This window comes from Manis javanica, chromosome 7, assembly GCF_040802235.1.
Source record: "Manis javanica isolate MJ-LG chromosome 7, MJ_LKY, whole genome shotgun sequence".
Classification (NCBI taxonomy): domain Eukaryota; kingdom Metazoa; phylum Chordata; class Mammalia; order Pholidota; family Manidae; genus Manis; species Manis javanica.
Window position 1 is genome coordinate 64,641,698 of NC_133162.1, and position 16,155 is coordinate 64,657,852.

The 16,155-nt window shown below is 39.3% G+C and overlaps 1 protein-coding gene across 3 annotated transcripts in view; it reads right to left on the reverse strand.

Moving 5' to 3' along the window:
* Nucleotides 1-16,155, reverse strand: part of SGMS1 (sphingomyelin synthase 1) — a 337,682-nt gene that overhangs the window by 266,436 nt on the left and 55,091 nt on the right. For all 3 annotated transcript variants that reach the window (XM_073241069.1, XM_073241067.1, XM_073241068.1), the window contains exon 2: nucleotides 12,745-12,839. The gene's annotated coding sequence lies outside the window, so the exon portion shown is untranslated. The remainder of the gene's footprint in view (nucleotides 1-12,744; nucleotides 12,840-16,155) is intronic.

Below are 16,155 nucleotides of genomic sequence, written 5' to 3' on the forward strand. Positions count from 1 at the left end.
AGACATAAAAGAAGGTACCTAACATGAAAGACAGAAGCAAATAGGAAAAGAAGCAACTTAACAAAATTATGCAGAAAAAAAAAGCTTCAAAAAGAAAAAAGTTATCATTAATCTCCTCAGAGAGCTAAGAGAAAAATACTCTATCATAAAATAACAAGATTCTGTAAGACAGAAGCATTCAGATAACAACCATCTAAAAAAAAGCTGTCAGAAAATAAAAACATGATAACAGACATGAAAACTTTAATAAAAAGATTAGAAAATGAAGTTGAAAAACATTCTAAGAAAATAGCTTAAAGGCTTAGGCAGAAGACAGAAGAAAAGATAAAGACAGTCATAGGACAAGTCAGTCAACATCTAATAGGAATTTCAGAAGGAAAGAACAGAGAAGGGAGGAGAGAAATCAGTAATGATAAACTTCAAGAAAATTTCTTAAACATGAGTTCCCTACCTGAAAGTGCCCATTTGGCTCTCAGTACAATAAATGAAAACAGACCTTCCCCACTTAGGACTGACATTTCAGAACAATGAAGAGTCCAAAAGAATAAGCAAGAAAAACCAGTCGCCTACACTTAATATACATTAGTACACCACCTGATGACTTATAGAATACTTTACTATGTGTCTAATCATCTACCTTTTCAAAAACTCTGCAGATTAGGTTTTCTCCTTTATACAGACTCGGAAAAACACTCAGGAAATTAACTTGACTGAAGCAATACAGAACAAGATAGGAAAGTGTGGCAAGCACAAGATGTGTTGGAGATTTAAGATCTGATTGATCTTAATGATGTGGAGAGGCATCTAGAGGGAGATGAGCCAAATCAATTTTGGAGCTCAGTGGTTCTCAAACTTGAGTATGTACAAGAATTATCTGGAGTTCTACCTATATGAGGTATCTAGGTATCTAAAATAGTCAAATTCATAGAGGCAGAAAGTAGAATGGTAGTTACCAGGTGCTGGGGGCAGCAGGAAAGGGAGAGTTGTTGTTTGGTGCATATAGAGTTCCAGATTTGCAAGGTGAAAAGTTCTGGAGATTTTTCATAACAAAGTGAATATACTTAACACTACTGAACTGTACACTCAGAAACAGTTAAGATGGTAAATTAAATGTTATGTTAAAAATCACATGGAGGGCTTGTTAAAACAATGATTACTAGGCTTCACCCAATTGAGTAACTACTCAGTGGGTCCAGGTGGGACCAAAGAATTTCTACTTCTAACAAGTTACCAGGTGATGCTAATGGCATTGTTCTGGAACCAATTCTAAGAACCACTGCTCTAGTTCAAAGGCTTTCAGTCCTGAACATACAGTACCTTCTCCTGAGACCCTAGACCAAGTAAATAAGAAAATGGAGCAGGGGGTGTACCTTGACACAGAGCACTTTTAAAGTCCTCAGGGTGACTCCAGCACACAGGTAGTTGGAGCACCCCACCCCAGACCCCAGACCCCAGACCCCGGCTGGCAGCACAATGAATGTAAATGTGCCAAGCAGGTCTGGGGCCACTCAGCCACATCCTGGCTATGGCCAGGTTTCATCATATATCAAATAGTGGATAGACTAGTTGAGAACACTAAATAGGATAATTAACAAAAGAACTCAGGGTTGTGCCCACCACATAGTGAGGAGCAATGTTATTCCTTCTGATGCTGACAATAAGTAGCAAGGTTTGACCCTGTTTTCCCAGCTATAAAATGGTGTCAGGTTAAAGACAGTGAAGAAACTATTAATATTCAATCCCAGACTACCCAGCAAGGCAAAAAACTCCCAAGGAGCTAAGAACAAAGTAAGTGGAATTAAAGCTAAGAACCTACTTTGAGTCCCACAAGTATTCGGCAAACTGAGGGTCATTTCTACAGAATTAGTAGCTAATCCCTTTACTCTCTAACAGGTGGTGTTATTTGGAATATAAACATTGTTATAAAACTAAGTGTTGGAACTCAATACTCAAAACACCACCACCTTCAACTAAAGGAATAATACAAGGTGGTTTGTTCAGATACAGAAGGTAATGTAAGACTCAGAGCCAAAATTCCTACAGACATCTACTTGATAAACAATCTCTTGTCAGAAGAAATTACAAATGAAGACAAAGGCATGGTTCAGATAGACTGATTCATTCCAGAAATATCTGAGTGCCTCCCACATCCCAGGCACAGTGGCAGCAGGGGAGGACACGCCACTGCAGGGCAGTTTTTCATGCAGTGAAGCACGTAAATCTGACCACGAAGCAAGCTTTGGGAGTACTACTGAATAGCACCATTTTCCTAAAAGCACTTCAGGAAGAGCCAAAATGCTGGTTTCTGTGAAATTTTCCCCTGCATTAATGGCTGCATGTTTTGAGGGTGCATTATAGATTATCTGAGTCCATAGTTAAGTACAAAGAAATCATTCTTTGTCCTCAGAAAGCAATATATGCCTCCTTAAACATCTGAGTCATACCAAAGACTGAGTCCCCAGGGCAAGTATCCTTCATTAAGTCACACAATATTCTCAACATTGTGGAAAAATATTCTTAATTAGGAGAATGCTGTTTATGTCCAAATAGAACTGGCTAAAAGCCTTGGAAGCAGCATTCTGGAGTGGTCCAAGCCCTTCTCGATCAGAAATGACATCCTCACACCATACTGATAGGTTCAAATCACCTTTTGACCACAAAAAAAATCTTAGTTTCTTCTAAAGCTCAGAATACTAGAACTGATTAGATGATCAGCAAACATTTCCCAAGTGTGTGGTAATGGCTGACTATTCCAAGCATGTGCCCACTAGAATGGAACAATGCCAGTGTGAATTACCTGAGAGTAATGTTCCCTAAATACACCTAGAGGCACTCTGTATATGGGAAGTTAAAGATCAACGTGCAGGTACAATATATAAGTAACTCAGCCCTTCTTGCACACTTAGGTACTTCCAAACAGTAACCCAACTTATGGGCATTTTTCCTTCTGCCTCTTTGAATCATTATTCATCCAAATGCCCCACAATCATTAGGCAGGTAAGGGGATGGGGAAAAAGCCAGTTGACTTGACTGCTGATGATGCTAACCTTATAGGCCACGTGACATCAGTTCGGCACCCTTGCCTGTCTAACGAAGAGGACACTCTGCTGGAGAGGCTGTTTCAAAGACTAATGACAATAGCAGCAAACAGAAAGACTACCATGATCAGGCACTGGTCTGAGTACCCTACAAATATCTATTCATTTAATCCTTCCCAGAACCCTAGGTAGATATGCTTATCCCCACTGCACAGGTGAGGAAACTGGGGCATAGAGAGATTAAGTAATTTGTCAACGTCTTAGGTGGATAATTGAATCGAGGCAGTCTGGCCCCAGGATCCATGTTCTTAGATTACTTCTTTATCCTGCCTCTCTGGTGTTTCTTGCAGATCAAACATGCAAATACACCTGAAAATGCTTGCAAACCATAAAAAGATACATTATTTATTATTATTATCATTATTATTATTATTATTTTTGGTTTGCCTCCTAGCACCCACTGACCTTCCTGGTAACTATTCTGATTTACGTCTGGAGGGAACCATTTCTCACTTGTCATCAATTGATGCTTCCTCTTCAGCTGAAGTTGTGCTGCTCTCTGACTCTAGGTGTGATACACATGGCCCAGGCAATCCAATCTGGACAGGCCAGTGACCTTGGCCACACCAACCGGTCCAGGCTAGGTCCAAGGCTAAGAATGCATTTGTGCAGCACCTTGGAGGACTGCTGAAACAATGGGAAACCTGAAGCTGCAGGAGGTCTCCACCTGTAGTCCCAGAACATGCAGCCAAGGATCCTCATGACATCATGCGGATCCCCAATCAAGCCTGTCTGCAAGTCAGATCCATCTCCAGACTTTCAATTACCTGAGCTGATACATTTTTTTCACTTAAGATAGTTTGAACTGGGTTTTCTGTCACTTGAGCCCAAGAGAAATCATCCTGCTATTCTCTCTAAAACATGTTTCGTTCTGTCAAGCTATACTCATTCGCACTTCAGTACTTTAAAATTTGAGAGACTGAGAAAGTTAATTTTAATTAGCTAATCTTGGCGAATTAAGCTCTCCTAAGGCTGGAGTTCTTGACAAAAGAACTCCATATTATATAGACAGATGATCCAGTTTTTAACGCCACAGATCAAGTGATTTGGCCTATCATTCAATTTGTTTCAGAAAACTATTTTTAACCAAAGCAGTTAAACCTGCATTTTCCAGCTTTGTAAGGTAAATAATCACAATATTTGTTTTATCTTAGTCTTCTCAATTCTCACTTTTCACTTACCCTTCAATCCAACTATTATAAAAAATTCTAAAATGAAGAACAGGATTGAATTTTTAAAAACATTTTAAGCACAAGAAGCAGAAATTGTGAGTGGACATGTATCATTACTCTTCATAAAGAAGAAGAACCAAACCTTACCTTTATCTATTAATTTTGGCAGCAAAACAAACCAGTATGAAAATTAACCATATTCATTAAATTACTCATTGCACCAGCTAACACTCCTTCTCTGTGGTCCCTTAGACAGATCCTCACAAGAGTCTTAAGTTTCAGAGGAAACCACTGTTGGTCACCCAGATCACTGCCTCAAAATGTGGCAAGAAGAATTCCACTTGATATCAGGTAGCTCCTAAGATAGTGTGGAAACATTACCAGGACTTCATGCATTTTTGCTCCTTCAAATTATTATACACAGCTAAGTAACCATAACTACAATATCCAAACAAATGTGCAATCTCACGTCTTCAAAGACCTCTCCGCCTGGGAGAAGGGAGTGCATTATGATTTATGATGGTTTACTGAGATGAGTCGTCCATGCTTCCTTTTTGTCTTTCTGAGGACAGTCTCGAGGTAGGTGAAGGGCAGGCAGTCCTAGCCTGAGTGTAAACCCATAAGACATATACGAGCACATATGAAAATGCTAATTGCATTAAAGTGATATTTAAAAAGTTTCACATCCCTTAGATAAATATAAAAAATATTTCTCTATTTTCTATGTTTATTACAATGCCCTCTATAGCCTCCTGTTAAAAAGAAACAAACTTTTACAAGCTCAGGTAAGCAAACAGATAAGCATACCAACAGAGAGAGACTGATTTGTTATACTACATTCCAAACTTTATTACCTTGTGTGCTGTTCTTTCTGCTGTGATTTATTATTTATTACTAAAGTAGTCTAAAATTGGAAGTGTGCTTGGCCTGCTTTTATAATCACTTAAAGTTCAGAGCCCTACCAGACATGCTGCCTGGTTTTACCACAGGTAAACAATTAGGATCTTGAAACACATACTCTTCCTACGTACCTGATACTACATACTCCTATAAATGAAGTAACCATTAGATCATGTAAAATAAGTGTTCATCAAATTTATGATATAAATAAACATAGCCAATATATTAGTTTAAAACTGAAGATCCAGTACAATTCTACTTCCATATCATGCTTTTGTTTTGATTCCCAGAAAGCACAATCAAAGAATGGAACTTCAAATTCATAGGAACCTCTTATAAAAGCCTCAGGGGCAAGAACCATGTATGACTATCACCATTTTATGCCTGATATACAACAGGCACCTGTAAATATTTTTTGGATAACTGAATGAATAAATAAAGGCATGCTAAAGATAATGGGCTCAGACTATTTCAAGACTACAGAGGTCATTAACATATGCCTTTGCTTTTATGAAGTAAAGCAGGAGTTGGCAAACTTTTTTGTACAAAGCAGATGGTAAATATTTTAGGCATTGTGAGCCATATGGTCACTGTTACAACTACTCAACCCCAATCTCTTTCACAACCATTCAACTCTGCTGTTATTGCACAAAAGCAGTCACAGGCAATACACAGAGGAGAGGATTGTGTTTGAATAAAACTTTATTTACAAAAATAGAATGTGGCCATGAAAATATCCAAATCCCATGGGAACCACTTTCTTATAATGAACACTCTTCATTCCCTAAAGGTTAGAAATTGGTGGACTTTGTAAATTTAGCCAGACGTTTCACTGGGAAAGGCATATACAGACACCTCATTTTATTGTGCTTTGCTTTACCAGCACTTTGCAGCTATTGCACTTCTTACAAATTGAAGGTTTGTGGCAACCCTGTGTCAAGGAGCCTATCAGCACAAATTTCCCAACAGCGTTTGCTTACTTTGTTGTCTGTGTCACATTTTAGAATTCTTCAATATTTCAAACTTTTTCATTACTACTGTATTTGTTCTGGTGATCTGTGATAAGTGGTGTGGTATTACTATTGTAATTACCCTGGGGCACTATGAACCATGCCCATATAAGACAGCAAACTTCGTGTGTTCTGACTGTCCCACCAACCAGTTGTTCCTCCATCCCTCTCCCTCTTCTCCAGCCTCCCTATTTCCTGAGATACAATGATATTGAAATTAGGACAATAACCCTAAAATGGTCTCTAAATGTTCAAGTGAAAGGCAGTCACACATCTCTCACTTTAAATTAAGAGCTAAAATGACAAGTTTAATGAGGAAGGCATGTTGAAAACCAAGATAGGCTGACTGATAGGCCTCTTGTGACAAACAGAAGCCAAGAAGTGAATGCAAAGGAAAAGTTTTTGATGGAAATTAAAAGTGCTAGCCCAGTGAACACACAAATGATAAGAAAGCAAAACAGCCTTACTACTGGTATGGAGAAAGTTTGTGTGGTCTGGGTAGAAGATCAAACCAGCCATGACATTCCCTTTTAAGCCAAAACCCTAACTCCCTTGAATCCTATGAAGGCTGAGAGAGGTGACAATGCTGCAAAAAAATAAGTCTGAAGCTAATGGAGGTTGGCTCATGAGATTTAAGAAAAAGGAAAGTACAGGCTGAAGTGCTGATGCAGAAGCATAGCAAGTTATCCAGAAGATCTAGCTAAGATAATGAATGAAGGTAGCTACACTAAACGCCAGATTTTCAGTGGAGACAAAACAGCCTTATACTGGAAGAAGATGACATCTAGGACTTCCATAGCTACAGTGGAAAAGTCAATGCCTGGCTCCAAAGCTTCAAAGGACAGGGTGCTGTTGTTAGGAGCTAATGCTTTCTGGTGAGTTTAAGTTGAAGCCAAGGCTTATTGACCATTCTGAAAATCCTCAGACTCTTAGGAATTTTGCTACATCTACTCTGCCTGTGTTCCATAAATGGAATAATTAAGCCTGGGTGAGAGCACATCATGGTTTACTGAATATTTTAAGCCCACTGTTGAAAACCCCTGCTCAGAAAAAAGATTCTTTTCAAATGTAACTGCTCATTAACAATGCACCTGGTCACCCCAGAGCTCTGGTGGAGATGGACACTACGATTCATGCTGTTTTCATGCCTGCTAACACAATATCCATCTCCAGCCCATGGATCAAAGAGTCATTTTAATTTTCAAGTCTTATTATTGAAGAAACACATTTCCTAAGACTATTGCTTAGATGGAAAATCATTCATTCAATGCATCTGGGAAAAACAAATTGAAACCTTCTGGGAATGATTCCAGATGCCTTTAAAAACATTCATGATTCTAGGAAGAGGTCAAATATCAAGATTAATAGGAGTCTGGAAGAAGTTTATTCCAATCTTCATGGATGACTTTGAGGGATTCAAGACGTCAGTGGAGGAAGTCATTGCAGATGAGGTGGAATAACACAAGAACTAGAATTAAAAGTGGAACCTGATAGTGTGACTTAACTGCTACAATCTCATGATAAAACTTGAATGAATGAACAAAGAAAGTGGTTTCTTTTTTTTTGTAATTGATGTATCATTGATATACAATCTTATGTTGGTATCAAATGTTCAACACAGTGATTCAAGAGTTACCCATATTATTAAATCCTCACCCCCTCTAGTCAGTTATTATCTATCATCAACATAGAAAGAAAGTGGCTTCTTGAGATGGAATCTGCTCCTAGTGAAGACTGTTGAAATGATAGAAAGGATTTAGACTACAACTTAAACTTAATTGATAAAGCAGGGGCAGAGATTGAGAGGACTGACTTCCGTTTTCAAAGAATCCCACTGTGGGTAAACTGTTATCAAATAGCATCACATGTTACAAAGTAATCTTTCGTGAAAGGAATAGTGAATCAATGGACAAACTTCATTGTCTTATTTGGAGAATTTGCCACAGCCATCCCAACCTTCAGCACCCACTACTCCAATCAGTCAGTAGCCATCAACATCAAGGCAAGACCCTCCCCCAGCAGTGTAATACTATGCATTGTTGAAAATTCAGATGGTCAGCATCTTTTTGCAAAATATTTTTAAATTATGGTAGTACATTGATTTTACACATAATGCTAATGCACTTTTAATAGACAATAATACAGCATAAACATAATTTTATATACACTGAGAAATCAGAGAATTCATTTGACTCACTTTATTGTGATATTTGCTTTATTGCAGTGGTCTAGAATCAAACATGCAATATCTGAGGTATGCCTGTGTGACCCTTCTCCACAGTGCCCATCACTCCTCACTAGGCAGCCCCCCAACTAATTTCCATCATGTTACAAGCCTAACCCATACAAGCCTTTGAAGTTATATCCTGAATTCCATGATTCAGCTTGCTTTCAGGGATGTGGCCCATATCCATACCTGCGAATCCATAACCACAACACAGGCTCCTCAAAAGCAAGCCCATGACTTTCAATTCTTGGCCTTTCATCCCACACCTAATAGCAACACCTAGCGAACTTTAAATATTCACTGATTGCCTACTGTTTGACACATCCTGCAAGGTCTCCTTGGAGGGGCTGTCTAAAGAATAATAATGGCAAAGAGGATAGAGAAAACATGTGCCAGCAGGGAACAAAATGAGAAGAGATGTGGTTAGGAAAAGCAGCAGGAATCATTATAGGACTGAGAAACTACACATGTATCTCTCAACTGTGTCTCAGTCTTCTATCTGCTATTGGATTCCTGCTTCATATCACAGCAAAAGCTGGGCAGAGATGACTGGCTATCTTGACTGCAACTGTAATGAAAATAGTCTTGTTTAATCTTTATTTCTGCCAGAGGGTGTTCTGGGTGGACAAAGAAAAATTACCCACATCTAATAGAATGAATAAGCTGTTCTATTCTCATACAATGGAATACTCTATAGCAATGAAAATGATCAATCTCTAACTATGTGCAACAATATAGAAGAATCTCTCTAATACATTGATGATGAGAAAATCCAGACACAAAAGAGTGTCTGCATCACACACACACACACACACACACACACACACACACAGAAAAACAGGCAAAATAATTCATGCTCCTCAAAGTCAAGACAGCAGTTACCCATGGAATGGGTGGCATTTACGGGGCATGAGGCTGTGCTAGTAATGTTCTGTTTCTTGATCTGGGTGCTGATTACCTAGGTACGTTCTGTTTGTGAAAGTCTATGATGCTGTACACTTACAATGTGTGTCTTTTCTATGTTCTATTTCAAAGGGAGTTAAAAAAAACATTACCCTAAGAAGCTTAAGTAGTCTGGGGCCAGAAAGCCAACACAAGGCCCCACACAAGGCCCCATCCCCTTCACTTCATCAGTTCTTCAAAGCTCTGGGGCCTCACATGGAACCCCACACTGCTCCTCATCTTTTTAAAATATAACAATCCAGGGGCTGAAGAGCACAACAGCAAACTAGGCCATTTTGAGATACCTGTCATCCAGTCACAGCTCCTGGAGACTGTCAGCATCTTTCGAAGAAATGTCACTGCTATCACTTTGTATTCTAAATCAGAAACAAGGAGGTAAGAAGCCTTAACTTCCCTAGATGGCTCACTTAGATAGACTTCCTTTGAAATACACCATAACTGGGCAACTCTTGTTCCCAAGCACCCATGAAGAAATGCTTCGGTTTTTGGGGAACACTTGAGGAAGAAACTGTAAATAAAATGTGACTGAGACTACAATGCAGAATAGTCAACAGCCACCCTGCAAGAACCCAGAGTCATAACAACAGATTGGCAGCTGGCTGTGACATGGAACAATCACAACCATCATCGAGTCTGGACACATCTTTCAGGTTTTATATTGTTTCAATTTAGGTAGTCAAATTATGGGGCTGGAAATCATTCTGAATCTTTCTAGTGTTGGTTTTAATATAGTGACTTCAATTTGGCATTCCTAAGACCTCTGATCACATTAAATCACAGAGACTGGCCCACATGTGAATGTTGATCAGAAAGAAGGCAGGATAACTGAACTCAGCAGAGTTGCAGGATACAAAAATAAATACAAAGAAATCTGTTGCATTCTGTATACTAATGATGGAACTAGCAGAAAGAGAAATCAGGAAAACAATTCCATCAAAAAGAATAAAATATCAAGGAAAAAACCTAACCAAGGAGGGGAAAGACCTATACCCTGAAAACTACAAGAAACTCAGGAAAGAAATTAAAGAAGACACCAATAAATGGAAATACACCCCATGCTCATGGATAGGAATAATTAATATTGTCAAAATGGCCATCCCGCCTAAAGCAATCTACACATTTAATGAAATCTCTATCAGAATACCACCGGCATTCTTCAATGAACTAGAACAAATAGTTCTAAAACTCCTATGGAACCACAAAAGACCCTGAATAGCCAAAGCAATCCTGAGAAGGAAGAATAAAGGGGATTATGCTCCCCAACTTCAAGCTGTACTACAAAGCCACAGTAATCAAAACAATTTGGTACTGGCACAAGAACAGACCCATAGGTCAATGGAACAGAATAGAGAGCGCAGATATAAACCCAAGCATATATGGTCACTTAACATATGATAAAAGAGCCATGGATATACAATGGAGAAAAGAAAACCTCTTCAACAACTGATGTTGACAAAGCTGAACAGTTACATGTAAGAGAATGAAACCAGACTATTGTCTAACACCATACACAAAAGTAAACTCAAAATAGTTCAAAGACCTGAATGTAAGTCATAAAACCATAAAACTCTTAGAAGAAAACATAGGCAAAAATATTTTGAATATAAACACGAGCAACTTTTTCCTAAACAAATCTCCTCAGGCAAGGGAAACAAAAGCAAAAATGAAAAAAATGGGACTACATCAACTTAAAAGCTGCTGTGCAGCAAAGGACACCATCAGTAGAACAAAAAGGTGACCTATAGTATGGGAGAATATATTTGTAAATGACATATCTGACAAGGGATTAATATACACAATATATAAAGAACTCATATACCTCAACACACAAAAAGCAAATAACCCAAGTAAAAAATGGGTGGAGGATATGAACAGACAATTCTCCAAAGAAGAAATTCAGATGGCCAACAGGCACACTAATCATAAGAGAAATGTAAACTAAAAGCACAGTGAGATATCACCTCACATCAGTTAGGATGGCCAACCTTGAAAAGACAAGGAACAACAAATGCTAGTGAGGATGCAGAGAAAGGGGAACCCTCCTACACTGCTGATGGGAATGCAAATTAGTTCAACCATTGTGGAAAGCAATATGGAGGTTCCTCAAAAAACTAAAAATAAAAATACCATTTGACCAAGGAATTCCACTCCTAGGAATTTACCCAAAGGAAACAAGATCCCAGATTCAAAAGACATATGCACCCCTATGTTTATTGCAGCACTATTTATAATAGTCAAGATATGGAAACAACTTAAGTGCCCAATAGTAAATGAATGGATAAAGAAGATGTGGTACATATACACAATGGAATATTACTCAGCCATAAGAAAATAAGTCCTACCATGTACAACAACATGGATAGAACTAGAGGGTATTATGCTCAGTGAGATAAGCCAGGTGGAGAAAGACAAGTAGCAAATGATATCCCTCATTTGTGGAGTGTAACAACGAAGCAAAACTGAAGGAACAAAACAGCAGCAGACTCACAGACTCCAAGAAGGGACTAGCAGTTACCAAAGGGGAGGGATGGGGAAGGGCAGGAGGGGAAAACGGGATAAGGTGATTGAGGTACCCCTTGGTATTATGATTGGCATACATGGTGTTGGGTTGGGGGGCACGGGGAGGACAGTGTAGCACAGAGAAGACAAGTAGTGACTCTGTGGCATCTTACTTCACTGATGGACAGTGACTGCAATAGAGTGTAGGGGGGACTTGATAATATGGATGAATGTAGTAACCACAATGTTTTTCATGTGATACTTTAAAAAAAAACAAAGAAAGAAAGCAAAAGCGGTAATCAGATCCACTGACCTAACAATAAACAGCAGCCACAGTGGGGCAGAGGGCAAATGACAGGGAATGAAGAAAGCACAATAATATGCATACACATAGGGCAAATTGTAGTCCTTTCTATTCAGATGTTTTCATATCAAAACAAATTCATACTGCATATCTGCCCATTAAATAAATGACTATTTAAAAAGTTTTTAAAATCTGATGTTATTTCTATCAGCTATGAAGGGAGCATAAATTCAAAATTACACCTCTTAATAGGAAATTATAACTCTGCTTAACTAAAGGATTCTATAGCACATAGTTTATGAATGTTCTAAAGTGCCTCTAAGGGGAGAATACCCTTACATTTAGGAGCTTCCTCCCCACAAGATTTTAATTTAAAATGTATAATGTCTGCAACTTACTTTCAGATGTTTCAGCAGAAAAATGTATAAACCTATACAGTTACACATGCAATGTGGCAAAATGCTGACTATTAAACATAGTCAGTGGATACACAGGAACTCAATGTGCATTCTTTTAACTCTTATGTTTGAAAATTCTTACAATAAAAAGTTGCACAGAAATCTTCACACACCTTTCGAGTAGATGCCTGTCTTCTATCTCCTAGTTAAAAACAAATGGCCAAATATGCCCACAGGGCATTCAGGAATCATTCATGCTGCCGTCACCCTGCAAGAATAAGCAAAACAACATGTTATCACCACAGACTTTTATTAATTTAATGCTACTTCAGTTGAGAAATTCTTGATACATGACAAGCCTCTGGATTAAAATACTGCTGTAGTGATTTGTTTCTTAAGCGAGGAGAAAAAAATGTGAGAATAAAAAATGATCCCATCTTGAGTAGGGAGCCAAGATGGTGGCATGAGCAGAGCAGCAGAAATCTCCTCCCAAAACAACATATATTTATGAAAATATAACAAAGACAACTCTTCCTAGAATAGAGACCAGAGGACACAGGACAACATCCAGACCACATCCACACCTGCGAGAACCCAGCACCTTGCGAAGGGGGTAAGATACAAGCCCCAGGCCAGCGGGACCCAAGCGCCCCTCCCCAAGCTCCCAGCAGGAGGAGAGGAGTCGGAGCAGGGAAGGAGAGGGAGCCCAGGACTGCTGAACACCCAGCCCCAGCCATCCGGACCAGAGCGCAGACACAGTGCATGCGTGGGGTACTGGATACTAGGGAAACAGGCCAGCAAGACCGATGAGCGGGTCACTGAGGCCAGCGCTGGAGAACAAAGAAAAGCAAGGGGTTTTTTTTTTTTTTTTTGGTGACTGCATTTTGGAAGTCTTAAAGGGACAGGGACCCCAATACTAGGGAAACAGGGCAGCAAGACCGGTGAGTGGGTCCCTGAGGCCGGCACCTGAGGACAAAGAAAAGCAAGCAGCTTTTTTTTTTAATTATTTATTTAATTTTTTTGTTGTTTTGTTTTGGCGAGTGCTTTTTGGAAGTCTTAAAGGGACAAGGCAGGACACTTAGTCCAGAGGCAGGGAATCTGGGGATCTCTGGGCACTCTAACCCCCTGGGCAGCAGGGAGCATGGAGGCCCCTCACAGAGATAAATAGCCTCCCAGCCGCTCACCCTCCAACGCGGCTCCACAGTATCACAGTAGCAGCCTGAGCCAGGCCACGCCCACAGCCACAGCGGAGATAAACTCCATAGCAGCTGGGCAGGAATCAGAAGCCCTGTCTGCGCGTAGCTGAATAGCACAAGCCACTAGAGGTCGCTGTTCTCCAGGGGAGGAAGGCCACAAACCAACAAGAAGGGAAGTTCTTCCAGCCGTCACTTGTCCCAGCTCTGCAAACTATTTCTATCACCATGAAAAGGCAAAATTACAGGCAAACCAAGATCACAGAGACAACACCAGAGAAGGAGACAGACCTAAACAGTCTTCCTGAAAAAGAATACAAAATAAAAATCATAAACATGCTGATGGAGATGCAGAGAAATATGCAAGAGCAATGGGATGAAGTCCGGAGGGAGATCACAGATGCCAGGAAGGAGATTACAGAAGTGAAACAAACTCTGGAAGGATTTATAAGCAGAATGGATAAGATGCAAGAGGCCATTGATGGAACAGAAACCAGAGAACAGGAGCGCATAGAAGCTGACATAGAGATAAAAGGATCTCCAGGAATGAAACAATATTAAGAGAACTGTGTGACCAATCCAAAAGGAACAACATCCATATTATAGGGGTACCAGAAGAACAAGAAGAAGAAGAGAGAGAAAAAGGGATAGAAAGTGTCTTTCAAGAAATAATTGCTGAGAACTTCCCCAAACTGGGGGAGGAAATAATCGAACAGACCACGGAAATACACAGAACTCCCAACAGAAAGGACCCAAGGAGGACAACACCAAGACACACAATAATTAAAATGGCAAAGATCAAGGACAAGGAAAGAGTTTTAAAGGCACCTAGAGAGAAAAAGGTCACCTATAAAGGAAAACCCATCAGGCTATCATCAGACTTCTCAACAGAAACCTTACAGGCTAGAAGAGAATAGCATGATATATTTAATGCAATGAAACACAAGGGCGTTGAACCAAGGATACTGTATCTAGCACGATTATCATTTAAATATGATGGAAGGATTAAACAATTCCCAGACAAGCAAAAGCTGAGGGAATTTGCGTCCCACAAACCACCTCTTCAGGGCATCTTACAGGGACTGCTCTAGATGGGAGCACTCCTAAAAAGAGCACAGAACAAAACACACTACATATGAAGAAGGGAGGAGGAGAAATAAGAAGGGAGAGAAGAAAAGAATCTCCAGACAGTGTATATAACAGCTCAATAAGCAAACTAAGTTAGGCAGTAAGATACTAAAGAGACTAACCTTGAACCTTTGGTAACCACGAATTTAAAACCTGCAATGGCAATAAGTACATATCTTTCAATAGTCACCCTAAATGTAAATGGACTGAATGCACCAATCAAAAGACAGAGAGTAATAGAATGGATAAAAAAGCAAGACCCATCTATATGCTGCTTACAAGAAACTCACCTCAAACCCAAAGACATGCACAGAATAAAAGTCAAGGGATGGAAAAACATATTTCAGGCAAACAACAGCGAGAAGAAAGCAGGGGTTGCAGTACTAATATCAGACAAAATAGACTTCAAAACAAAGAAAGAAACAAGAGATAAAGAAGGACACTACATAATGATATAGGGCTCAGTCCAACAAGAGGATATAACCATTCTAAATATATATGCACCCAACACAAGAGCACCAGCATATGTGAAACAAATACTAACAGAACTAAAGGGGGAAATAGACTGCAATGCATTCATTTTAGGAGACTTCAACACACCACTCACCCCAAAGGATAGATCCACCGGGCAGAAAATAAGTAAGGACACACAGGCACTGAACAACCCACTAGAACAGATGGACCTAACAGACATCTATAGAACTCTACATCCAAAAGCAACAGGATATACATTCTTCTCAAGTGCACATGGAACAATCTCCAGAATGGACCACATACTAGCTCACAAAAAGAGCCTCAGTAAATTCCAAAAGATTGAAATTCTACCAACCAATTTTTCAGACCACAAAGGTATAAAACTAGAAATAAATTCTACAAAGAAAATAAAAAGGCTCACAAACACATGGAGGCTTAACAACATGCTCTTAAATAATCAATGGATCAATGAACAAACTAAAATAGAGATCAAGGAATATATGGAAATGAATGACAACAACAACACAAAGCCCCAACTTCTATGGGACGCAGCAAAAGCAGTCTTAAGAGGAAAGTATACAGCGATCCAGGCACACTTGAAGAAGGAAGAACAATCCCAAATGAATAGTCTAACATCACAATTATCGAAACTGGAAAAAGAAGAACAAATGAGGCCTAAAGTCAGCAGAAGGAAGGAAATAATAAAGATCAGAGAAGAAATAAACAAAATTGAGAAGAATAAAATAATAGAAAAAATAAATGAAACCAAGAGCTGGTTCTTTGAGAAAA